We start from the raw sequence: 12,848 nt of genomic DNA, 5'->3' as shown, positions 1-12,848 counted from the left end.
TTTGTCAGAAATAGATAACTTGCACGTTTTGAATGAGCTGAAAGTTTTGTTGATTTAACATTTTAAATTGACTTAACAACGTGGAAGTACAGTGAATCTCTAATATTTGCTGAAATTAAGATCCAAGTCCGTCTACCAAGAGCGACAAAAAATTTGCAAGTAATGGCGATGATGACCATTAAAGGGGAACATTATCACCAGACCCATGTAAGCGTCAATATATACCTTGATGTTGCAGAAAAAAGACCATATATTTTTTAAACCGATTTCCAAACTCTAAATGGGTGAATTTTGGCGATTTAAACGCGTTTCTCTTTATCCCGTGACGTCACATCGGTACTCAACTCCATTTTTCCCTACCACATCACACGCATCGAGTCAAATCAGCTCTGTTATTTTCCGTTTTTTCGACTATTTTCCGGTACCTTGGAGACATCATGCCTCGTCGGTGTGTTGTCGGCGGGTGTAACAACACGATCAGGGACGGACTCAAGTTGATTTACGTAGAATGTGCATCGATTAGCACGGCATGCTAATCGATTCTAACATGCTATTTAGGCTAGCTGTGTACATATTGCAGCATTATGCCTCATTTGTAGCTATATTTACATCCAGCCTTTCCCTCCATCCACATTTAATGCCAAACAAACAAATACCTGTCGACGGATTTAAGTTGCTCCAGTGTCAAGAGATGCGAAAGTCCCTCGTTTGGTTTTTACCGGCGATGCTACGACAGAGATGGCACATTGATGGCAAGAATGTCTGGATATCCTGCGACACTCAAAGCGGATGCTTTCCCAACGATAAAGTAAAAAAAAATCACAGAGGGGAGTTTTGTTGATGTTATTGACTTATGTGCTAATCAGACATATTTGGTCGCGGCATGACTGCCAGCTAATCGATGCTAACATGCTATTTAGGCAAGCTGTATCTACATTTGAAACTATTTTTGCATCCAGCGTTTCCTTCCACCTACATTTAATGCGAAACAAACACTTACCAATCGACGGATTTAAGTTGATCCAGTGTCAATGCGAAAGTCCTGATCGGTTGGTCTGCACATTTTACCAGCGATGCTAAGACAGACATGCATGGCCGAATAGCGTTAATAGCTATTCGCTGAATAGCTTCAGTTTCTTCTCCAATTTCGTTTTCGCTATCTGCCTCCATACTCCAACCATTTGTTTCAATACATGCGTAATCTGTTGAATCGCTTAAACCACTGGAATTCGAGTCTGAATCCGAGCTAATGTCGCCATATCTTGCTGTGCTATTTGCCATTGTTTGTATTGGAATCGCTATGTGACGTCACAGGAAAATGGACGGGTGGATTTACGGATAGCGAAAATCAGGGACTTTAAAGCATTTTTTCGGGATAAATGATGGGTAAAATTTTAAAAAAAACTTCGGAAAATAAAATAAGCCACTGGGAACTGATTTTTATTGGTTTTAACCCTTCTGAAATTGTGATAATGTTCCCCTTTAATACAATTTGAGACAAGCCTGAAGGCTCAAACTTTTACTTTGGCAAGCTGAAGCCTCACATTAAGTAAGTGAAGCAAACCTGAACTTTCTTGTGTGAGTGTTCTTTAAAACAAAAGTGCATATAAAAGGTACTGTAAATTAATGGATGGCATGGCACTTTATATACAATTTTAACACAAACATATTGCTTATGTGTTACTGCTCTGTCATTGATAAAAAAAAATTTGTGGCGTATTTCTACAAACAGTCTCCTTGATCCCCATTGTTAGTGCTGAACTGATACTGGGATCCATCCAGACAAAGATGAGTCAGGAACAGATGTCATTTTTTAAAATTTATTTTATTTATGCTAAGTTTGTCATTTTGCACGACAGTTATTCATTTTGCACAACAGTTATTTATTTTTAGACAATTTCTTTCCCATGACTTTGGGGATGGCTCAAACTAAAATTCTGACCAGGGTTCTAATATAACCTGATGTATGTCGGATGCATTACAAGCTATCCACAATTTGAATCCATCCATCCATCCATCTTCTACCGCTTGTCCCTTATGAACAGCATGGGGTGCTGGAGCCTATCTAATGTCTTATCATATTTACTATTTTAAGATTTAATGATGATACATTTTTGTAAATCATCATTGTCAATTAGCAATAGGAGAAAATACTGATTCGAAATAGTGATTTCAAACAATCTATCGTTTTTGTCTTTTTTAATCATTTTAATATTCTTAATAATGTTCTTTTCCATTTTTAATCATTCTTAAAAAATTTTTATTTAAATTTTGTAAATAAATTAATTAATTCATTAATGTTGTGGGCAGATTGCAACTCAAGAAGTTTCGCTGGTTTCTGTACTGCTACATATTTGTACAAGTCAGCATTTTTTTTTTTACTTTTTAGGGCACAAGTGCAATAAATTGTAATGTATCATTTGAATAAAGTAGTTTTTTCTCTTTTACTCAGTTTGTCCAATGACTAATTACTAGAGATGTCCAATAATGGCTTTTTTGCCGATATCCGATATTCCGATATTGTCCAACTCTTAATTACCGATACTGATATCGATATATACGGTTGTGGAATTAACACATTATTATGCCTAATTTTGTTGTTATGCCCCGCTGGATGCATTAAACAATGTAACAAGGGTTTTCCAAAATAAATCACCTCAAGTTATGGAAAATAATGCCAACATGACACTGCCATATTTATTATTGAAGTCACAAAGTGCATTATTTTTTAACAATATCGGCAGTCCGATATTATCGGACATCCCTACTAATTACTGTCAACGACTCTACATATTTAAAGTACAACTTGTATTTTAAGCTGCAATTAAAATGTATTAATACAATATATCGCAATATCCTACAACTGAAGTATCGGGATAAGTATTGTATCGTGAAGTCTTTGCCAAAAACTCAGCCCTAACATAGACTTAATGAGATGGGTTTTGGACAAAAAAAAACAAAAAAACAGTCTAATTAAATGCTCAAGGGGAGTATTATCCCAAAAATCTTATGCTCAAATATCTCTAAATGCAGACTCGGGAATATGCAGAGTTCCATTGTAGTAAGACTTCTGAACATCAAAGGCAAGTTGTTTGGGAAATGTGGAACTTAGGTAAAATTTGGAATTTTTGGGCTGTGGGATATTGTAAGTCAAACTGTCTTGAAAGAAGAGAGGGCTTTATGTTGGAATGTTTTCAATCATTTGGGAAATGTAAGAAATGTGTGAAAATGTCATGAAACATGTGGGAAGTTGAAATGTTGTGAATGTTCTTCAGCATAAACACAAAAATAAGAAATGGCACTCAGCATCAAGGGTAGGAATTGGGGGTTAAATCACCAAAATGATTCCCGAGCGCGGCCACAGCTGCTGCTCACTGCTCCCCTCACCTCCCAGGGAGTGGAACAAGGGGATGGGTCAAATGCAGAGGGTAATTTCACCATACCTAGTGTGTGTGCGACTATCAGTGGTACTTTAACTTTTAAATGCAATTTCAAAAAAGTATTGCTACTGTAGTGAAGTTGTACAAGGAAAAAAAATAAATATTGAGACATGATTTTCTGCTGCAGCAACATGGATCAAACACACAAAAAGGGAGACCACAAGTCTTTTGCAGATTATGACCTGAATGACTGAGAATCACACTTATTAAGTTTTAATCATTGAACAAATGCAGAAGACTAAAAAAAGGTACATCTTTGTTATCATGGCACATACAATGTCAGAGAAAGGAAAATAATGAAGACTTCCAATAAGTCTGTGACCCTAAAACAGAGTTCCATACCCTGATTATGTATGTCATTTTTAATCTTACAAGTACAAACGTACTTGTTTTTCAGTCCGTACAGATTGTTTTCCTAATGCCAGAAAAGTCTGTTGGTTCCTACAACAAAAAGTTTTCTTAATATGTAGGTCATGGCATAAAAATGGGCTTTGTTGGATATTTTAATGACTCCAAATTACCTGCATTGTTAGCCGCCTCCTGCTAGCAACTTTTTAAGACCTAGGACACGTTACTGTATTACAGGATTGTGAATGAGGGACAGAATTCCCCAAAAAGTTATCTTTTAACCAACATTTACTTTACATGAAAGGCTAATGGTATGTATGAAGAATTCAGCTGCGACTTGTTGAGGAATCAGGGGTCTCGTCACTAAAACCATGCGTGAAACTCTGACTAAAATACTAAAAGCTCGAAATGAACAAACTTCCAATGAATGCTTGTGATTTTATGGATGAGACTGCGTGGGAAACAATATACGCAAAGTTGAGGTCCTGTTTTATGCATGTGCAACAGGGGCCAGGCAGGGTGGCTACGCCAGGGGTACGACAACTTCAAAGAGTGTGCTAGCCACTGAGTTTTTAGTCTAATGCAGGGGTGTCCAAATTTTTCGACAGGGAAGCCGCAATGGGCTTAAAAAATTTGGCCCGGGGCCGAAACTTGACTACATGAAAAGTGATGTATTTATATATATATATATATATATATATATATATATATATATATATATATATATATATATATATATATATATATATATCTGTGTTGGCCCTGCGATGAGGTAGCGACTTGTCCAGAGTGTACGCTGCCTTCCGCCCAATTGAAGCTGAGATAGGCTCCATCGACTCCAAAAGGGACAAGCGGTAGAAAATGGATGGATGGATATGGATGGATATGTATGTATATATATATATATATATATATATATATATATATATATATATGTATATATATATATATATATATATACATATATATATATATGTGTGTATATATGTACAGTATATATATATATATATATACATATATATGTGTATATGTATGTATATATGTGTGTATACTTGTATGTGTATATATATATATAAAGCCTATACATGTATATAAGTACACATTGATGTAATAATATAATGGATATAAATTTATTAAATATTAAGAGTATAAGAAAGGTCAACTCCTACCTTGTTTATTTCCGTGACAACGTCCTTAAGATTTTTTAATCAATCGGAAATATCAAGCAGCCAAAATGCGCCAATCAAAGGTAAGTGTGGAGAGTGTTTTTGATTTTTACATAATTTAAATGGTGTCAATTCGATTATTTTTTTAATTGTTGATTGGTTGTTTTTTTTATAATACCCACCAAGTTCAATGAGCATGTTGTGTTGTGTGTGACCATATTTCTTACAATTTTGTACTGGCTAATTTTTTTTTTTTGCACCGTGACTAGGGAGGAATTGGGTCATAGAAGTAAATGCTCTACTTCAATTAAATTAAATTTCAATTATTGGCAGAGTTACCTTCATATGCCACCATTTAGCTGGTACCATTGCATATTTATATATGATATGGATTCACTTTGTTCCGCGTCAAATTGTTTATTGGATTTGTGCCGATATGCAGGCCGAATTGAAGACACCGACGGACAAATGTTCTACCCATGTTCTAGTGGCTAGCACACTTTCCTGCTAGATTTGAGCGCCGTGGGTTCGAGCTACACTCAGAGCGGTGGAAGTATAGGAAGATTGTAAAACCAATACATACGCTTTATACCTGAGACCTCTGATGATTTTGCAACATGTAATTCTAATGGTGAATTCCAACTTAACTAGACTTTAACCCTTGACTTTATCTCTACTTAGACCCAAATAAAAACCCTTACCTTAAACCTAACATTCTGCAAGGGGATTTTCAAAGTATTGGACATCAACATAACACATATGTCAGATTATTTTCCATCTCGACAGAAAAGAGGATACAATCAAATAGTATTCAAACAATGCCATGATGTTATTGCCGGAATAAAATCATTCCTGCTGAGGAATCAAACTAAGCTGATCTCCCAGCCGAGGGAGGAGGAGGAGAAAATGTAAGTGGATTCATCTCCCAGAGAAGGTTGATGAGTTTGATCCCCACACTGCCTGTACCTGCCCTCTCTGACCTGTCATCCAAGCATCCATTCTGCAGAGATGTTACCTTTCCACCGCCTCTGTCCTCTGGACTTTTCCCTGCCGCTGTAACGGCCCAGCGAGCATGAGCTTGAATCCTAATGTTTGCGATGTCTTTGTAATGAATTCGCCACCTCATTCCTCAGTGGCCGACTCAGATGCGAGCCGGCGTTGAATATTAATGCGACTCGTCGCCCCAGCCTCCCCCAGGATCCTCCTTTTCATCACACAGAGATAAAGGTCTGAAAATTGCAATATGGCGACTGAGGCATCAAATATGGAACATATTGATGGGTTGTTGTCTTCACCTCACTTTGAATCATTAGTCATTTTAACCCATCAGAAAGCCAGAGACGTGTAAAATAAGTAAAATGATAGGGAAAACATACCTACGTTGTACCCTTACGCACATATTTTTCCCTTCTTTCCCGGCAAACTCTCAGTTCTGCATTTTAATGTTCATGAGAAAAAAAAATTCTTGGGTACTGCCGGAACAGCCCTAACTATCGGAGTGTTTGGCAAAACTCGAAAAAGCCACCCTGTTAGCGGTGAAGTCAGGCCTTCAAAATAAAGACACACCGGTTTCATTGCAATAATCAGTTGGGTCTTCGACTTCCACCTCGCCCAATGGAACATTCTTTTCTGAGTGTTTCCCATATTTTCTGTTCATTTCCTTCATTCTCAAATGCAAACGTTGGCAATTATACAAAGAAGACAATAAGGTACGACTAACTAATGTGATGTTACATGTTTGAAAATAACCACCGTATTTTTCGGAGTATAAGTCGCTCCGGAGTATAAGTCGCACCTGCTGAAGATGCATGATAAAAAAGAAAAAAAAAACATATATAAGTTGCACTGGAGTATGGGTCGTATTTTTTGGGGAAATGTATTTGATAAAACCCAACACCAAGAATAGACATTTGAAAGGCAATTTAAAATAAAGAATAGTGAACAACAGGCTGAATAAGTGTACGTTATATGACACATAAATAATTAACTGAGAAGGTGCCTGGTATGTTAACGTAACATATTTTGGTAAGAGTCATTCAAATAACTATAACATATAGAAAATGCTATAAATTTACCAAATAATCTGTCACTCCTAATCGCTAAATCCCATGAAATCTTATACGTCTAGTCTCTTACGTGGATGAACTAAATAATATTGTTTGATATTGGGGCGGTTTAGCTCGGTTGGTAGAGTGGCCGTGCCAGCAACTTGAGGGTTGCAGGTTCGATTCCCGCTTCCGCCATCCTAGTCACTGCCGTTGTGTCCTTGGGCAAGAAACTTTACCCACCTGCTCCCAGTGCCACCCACACTGTAACTTAGATATTGGGTTTCACTATGTAAAGCGCTTTGAGTCACTAGAGAAAAAGCGCTATATAAATATAATTCACTTCACTTCACATTTTACGGTAATGTGTTAATAATTTCACACATAAATCGCTCCTGTGTATAAGGTGCATCCCCGGCCAAACTATGAAAAAAACTGCAACTTATAGTCTGAAAAATACAGTAAATGTTATTTGAATTGAACACAAAACATATATTGACGTATAAATCATTGAAACAGTGTTTTTTATTGAGTGTCTGTCTTATTGGCATTTTGCTATTGCGACTCATATGTCCCGTCAGGCTTTCCATAGCAATTTTACGTCTAAAATCTAGCTGTTTTCCAATGAATTTATTAAAGAAATTGACGTGTCTGTTGATCATGTTTTTGTTTGGCCATGTGTTGTTTGTTTTTTGGACTCTTTTTAGTTCCTATTTGTGCACTCTTGCTTGTTTTGTTTCCATGACTACTCATTAGTTTCACCTGTCTCACGTTTTGCTCTCGCGCACCTGTCACTAATCAGGTCAGTATTATTTAAGCTTGCAGTTGCCAGGCAGTCGGCCTGGCGACATTACCTCCTGGACACCCATGCTATCTGATATCTTTACTACTCATGCCATTGTCAAGCTGCCATAGTTTCTTGCTGCTCGTTTGTTGCCACGTGAGTTTTGTGTATTCTTGTCACAGTAATTGTTTATCTGTTTCACGTTCATAGTTTTTTGCCCAAGTGATAGTTTTTGTTTCATTAGTCAAGTTTGTTCTCCGCCTTTGTGCGCGCCTTTAGTTTTGTACTTTTTGTTAGAGTTAAAATAAAGTCATGTATTTACCTCCAAGCCATGTCCAGTCCAACTTTACTTGCATCTAGTGAAAACAAACACCCTAAAGTCCTCGCCCTGACACAAATATTGAATTGCATTATTTAACACTCTATTAGCAAAACAAATGCTACATGAATTTAAAATGAAACGTAAAGGTAAAAAAATAAGCTTTTGGAAATGAGGCAGTCAACCTGACAAACTATAATCATATCCTGGGATAGTCACATGACCGTCACATGACAACCCATCCTACATAATTCCTATACATGACATATGTCATAAGGTTTATTGTGGGTTCATTTCAGTGACGTTTTTTCAGCCTGTCTGAATCCTACTAAAGTTGCTTGATCACACCTTCAAACACTTGCCACCCTCACAATTGAAATGAGTTTGCTGTTCGGAAAAAAATATATAAATGTTTATATTTCTACAAATGCTCACTCTTACTGCTTTTCATTAACCCATCCTTTCTAAGGAAGTATCTACTAATGGCCCATTAATATGATACAGTTCCTTCACACAATTAAAAAAAAAAAGGTGGACGAAAGCATCATTCTTTCATTTTCTGGCTTACTTCATGTTTACAATGTCTAACTTCAAACAAAAATATTATAATCTGCATCCCAACAATGCAAGACAGTCGCCATATCTCCATGCACACAACATTGCAGTTAAGTTTGATATTGTAATGTTTGTGTCAATGTGTTCATGTTCACCAGTATTCAACCAATATTGTTACTAACATATTTTCCAAACTATAATCCGCTACTTTTTTTCCTACGCTTTCACCCTGCGGCTTTTAAAACGGTCCGGCAAACTGATGTATTTTTCATAGTGTTTTTTATTGAACAAATAATTTTCATAGAAAACCCGTACATAAATTGAAATGGTGTGTTTTTGTTTGTGCTATGGCGCCATCTTTTGGACAAGTTTGCTCACTGCGCTCACTACACTCACTACAGTATTTCTTTTTGTTTAGTGCTTTGAACCGGAAGTACAAAGCCGTTCCGTCTACTAGTCATCCGTAGCGTTTTTACTCGTATGTTTTTTTTTTTTAATTCATTACTCTATGCAACGTTATTATAGTTTTCTAATCTTCTCAATAATGCCAGGACGTGTGATAGTATCGAACAAAACTTTGGTGTGTTTTTTCCTGGAATCTTCAGCGCTATGTGGGAGGAGCGTGGAAATAAAGCAGGAAGTGAAGTGTGTTTATTTCTTCAAAATCAGTCCATAACTTTTTAAGTTATGTTGCTAACAAACAGAAAAACCAACCCTGGCAAAAACAAGCGTCTGGCGTGTTCCAAGCCAAAACAGACTCAGTCAAGGCGAGCCGAGCCGATGGGAAACCAACTTCTGCACACCAAACTACTTGGTACGCTACCGTCACCCTAAAAAAGATGAAGCCAGCGAAGCTAAACGTCAATTTGTGAGGTATTTACATTATTAAAATGTGAGTGAACTTTTCTGAGAAACTGCCTTTTCAAAACTAATATAAAAACATGTCCACTGTAGAGGACACTGCTTCTCAGAAAGAGGCACAGTAGATGTTTCTGCACAATTATTTCTACTTTAAAATACTTATTTGTAGTAATGAATATGATCGGAACATTTTAGCATTATGTTGGTATCAGTGACGTGCTGTCAGGGGAGGCCACCGGGAGGGGTAAAAGGCTTAACGATTAGATGTTCAAAAAACATAGCAATAAGATAAGATTGAATATTTCTCTTTTGGTCTATGCTTTTGATGTGATTTTGGTGTGGTTCCTGTTGATTTGGATAATTTTCATTGTCAAAATTGCGGAAATTCCGTGTTTCCTGATCAAAATAACGCCGCAGACCAGAAATGAGGCAGACACAGGTGGTGCCTCCGCGGCTACACACAAAGTGTATTGAGCGTGTGCTTGAGAGGGGGCGCGTACTTGATACCACGGGGAAAAGGCAAGCGATGAGGCAGCAAGTACCTCTGCCTCAAAGTAGGGGGCGATATATTGTTCAATTCCCCAGCAGTAATCTGACTCGCCACACTGGGAGAAATGGGGGCGTTAAAGCTTGCAGCCACATGTCCCTCCAGCAGAAACCAGCCTTTTTTTTTTTAAACTGTATTTTTAGCAAACATGGCATTTTTTTTAGAGTAAGCCAGCGTTTGTGGGTGTTATTGCTGCTTCAGGTACAAATACAGGAAGGTAAGATACCATGAATTGATTTACGTGGACAATACTTGATTTATTTTGTTAAAAGAAAATGGGACCAAAAAGTATTGAATAACAACTTTGTCAAATACTTTTTGGACCAATTTGTCAAACCATAATATAATTATGATAACGTTTTTATGAAAGCAAATTACTCCCTTCGTTTTCTTGTTATTCTAATGTACAACCTAAATCAACAAAGGTGAGAACTGCTTTTATGAATTTAAGTTAAAAAAAAAGAAGAACAAAAACTCCAAAGGTATCTATGCCTCACCTGGTGTATAGTTCACCGCACGTCACTGGTTGGTGTTCAATTACAGTAAGTGTGTTTATCGTAAACATTCCTGCCAAGTCTTTAGTTATTTTTTTGGACAATAATATTGTACCGCGGCCTTATTACCTTGATAATATTGTACCGTGAGATTTTGATATCGTTACATCCCTCGTTTATGAATCGGCGGATCTCATTCATGGATGATTGATATGGGAATCGGCAGCATTAACTCCTTTAGGATTGTCACACCTATGGATCATGTTTTGTTTTGTCATGTTATGTTTTTGATTTTGGACATTCAGTCATGTTTTGCACTTCCTGGTTTTGTTTCCATGCCAACGTATTAGTTCCCACCTTGTCACGCCCCTGCCCTCAGTCCCGCACCTGTTCCTGATTATCACAGCCAGTATTTAAGTACTTTTCTTTCTGTTCATCATTCTGGGATCCTCACACACTCACACGCACCCTAACCATGCTGTCCAAACCTTTACGTCCTGTCCATAGTTCCATGCCGAGTAAGTTTATATATTTATGCCACAGTGCACTCTTTTGTTTCATGTCTTTAGTCTTGCCATCGTGCGGTTTAAGTTTATAGTTAAATTGTCTTTCATGCCCTTGAGCAGGTGTTTTTGTTTCACGTTTGTACTGTTTAGACAAGTTTCTTCCTCCATTGTGAGCGCTTTTTGTTTATTTGTTTATTAAATAAACAACCATGTACTTACATTCATGCCTGACTCGTCCCACATCATCCTTGCATCGAGGAAGCACAAACATCGACAGCCCCAGCCTGACAAGAATACATTTTTTATCAATAATGGCTTGAAGTTGTTCACAAAATGCTATGAAAATATTAGTGTTGATTAATGCGCTCCGAAATATTGAAGTATTTCAAGATATTTATCATTACATATATTACCTGGTATTGAAGTAGTAATACATATTTATTTCTTATGCCACAAATTTAAACAAACTCCACTATCATTTGCCATCCAAGCAGTGAGCATCTGCAATAACACTTAAAGGGGAACATTATCACAATTTCAGAAGGGTTAAAACCAATAAAAATCAGTTCCCAGTGGCTTATTTTATTTTCCGAAGTTTTTTTTTTAAATTGTATCCGTCCCGGAATATCCTTAAAAAAAGCTTTAAAGTGCTTGATTTTCGCTATGTGCGAAGCCACTGTTCATTTTCCTGTGACGTCACGTAGCGATGCCAATACAAACAACATGGCGGTTGCCACAGCAAGATATAGCGACATTAGCTCTGATTCAGCCTCGGATTTCAGCGGTTTAAGCGATTCAAAAGATTACGCATGTATTGAAACGGATGGTTGGAGTATGGAGGCAGATAGCGAAAACGAAATTGAAGAAGAAACTGAAGCTATTGAGCGAATAGCTATTGACGCTATTCGGCGATGTCTGCGTTAGCATCGCCGGTAAAATGTGCAGACCAAACGATCAGGACTTTTTCATCTTGTGACACTGGAGTAACTTAAATCTGTCGATTGGTAAGTGTTTGTTTCGCATTAAAGGTGGGTGGAAGGAAACGCTGGATGTGAATATGGTTTCAAATGTACATACAGCTAGCCTAAATAGCATGTTAGCATCGATTAACTGGCAGTCATGCCGCGACCAAATAAGTCTGATTAGCACATAAGTCAATAACAAAAACAAAACTCACCTTTGTGATTTTGTTGACTTGGGAATGCATCTGCTTTGAGTGTCGCAGGATATCCAGACATTCTTGCCATCTCTGTCGTAGCATCGCCGGTAAAAACCAAACAAGGGACTTTCGCATCTCTTGACACTGGAGCAACTTAAATTCGTCGATTGGTATGTATTTTTTTGGCATTAAATGTGGGTTGAGGGAAAGGCTGGATGCAAATATAGCTACAAATGAGGCATAATGCTGCAATATGTACATACAGTCAGCCTAAATAGCATGTTAGCATCGATTAGCATGCAGTGCTAATCGATGCACATTCTACGTAAATCAACTTGAATCCGTCCCTGATCGTGTTATTACACCCTCCGACAACACACCGACGAGGCATAATGTCTCCGAGGTACCGGAAAACAGTCGAAAAAACGGAGAATAACAGAGCTGATTTGACTTGTGTGTGTAATGTGGTGGGGAAAAATGACATTGACTACCTAGGTGACGTCATGTTCTGACGTCATCGCTCTGAAAGCGATAAACAGAAAGGTGTTTAATTAGCCAAAATTCACCCATTTAGAGTTCGGAAATCGGTTAAAAAAATATATGGTCTTTTTTCTGCAACATCAA

Source organism: Nerophis ophidion, linkage group LG17 (genome assembly GCF_033978795.1).
Source record: "Nerophis ophidion isolate RoL-2023_Sa linkage group LG17, RoL_Noph_v1.0, whole genome shotgun sequence".
NCBI lineage: Eukaryota > Metazoa > Chordata > Actinopteri > Syngnathiformes > Syngnathidae > Nerophis > Nerophis ophidion.
The sequence above is the reverse complement of the archived record's forward strand: the minus strand, read 5'-3'. Positions refer to the sequence as shown.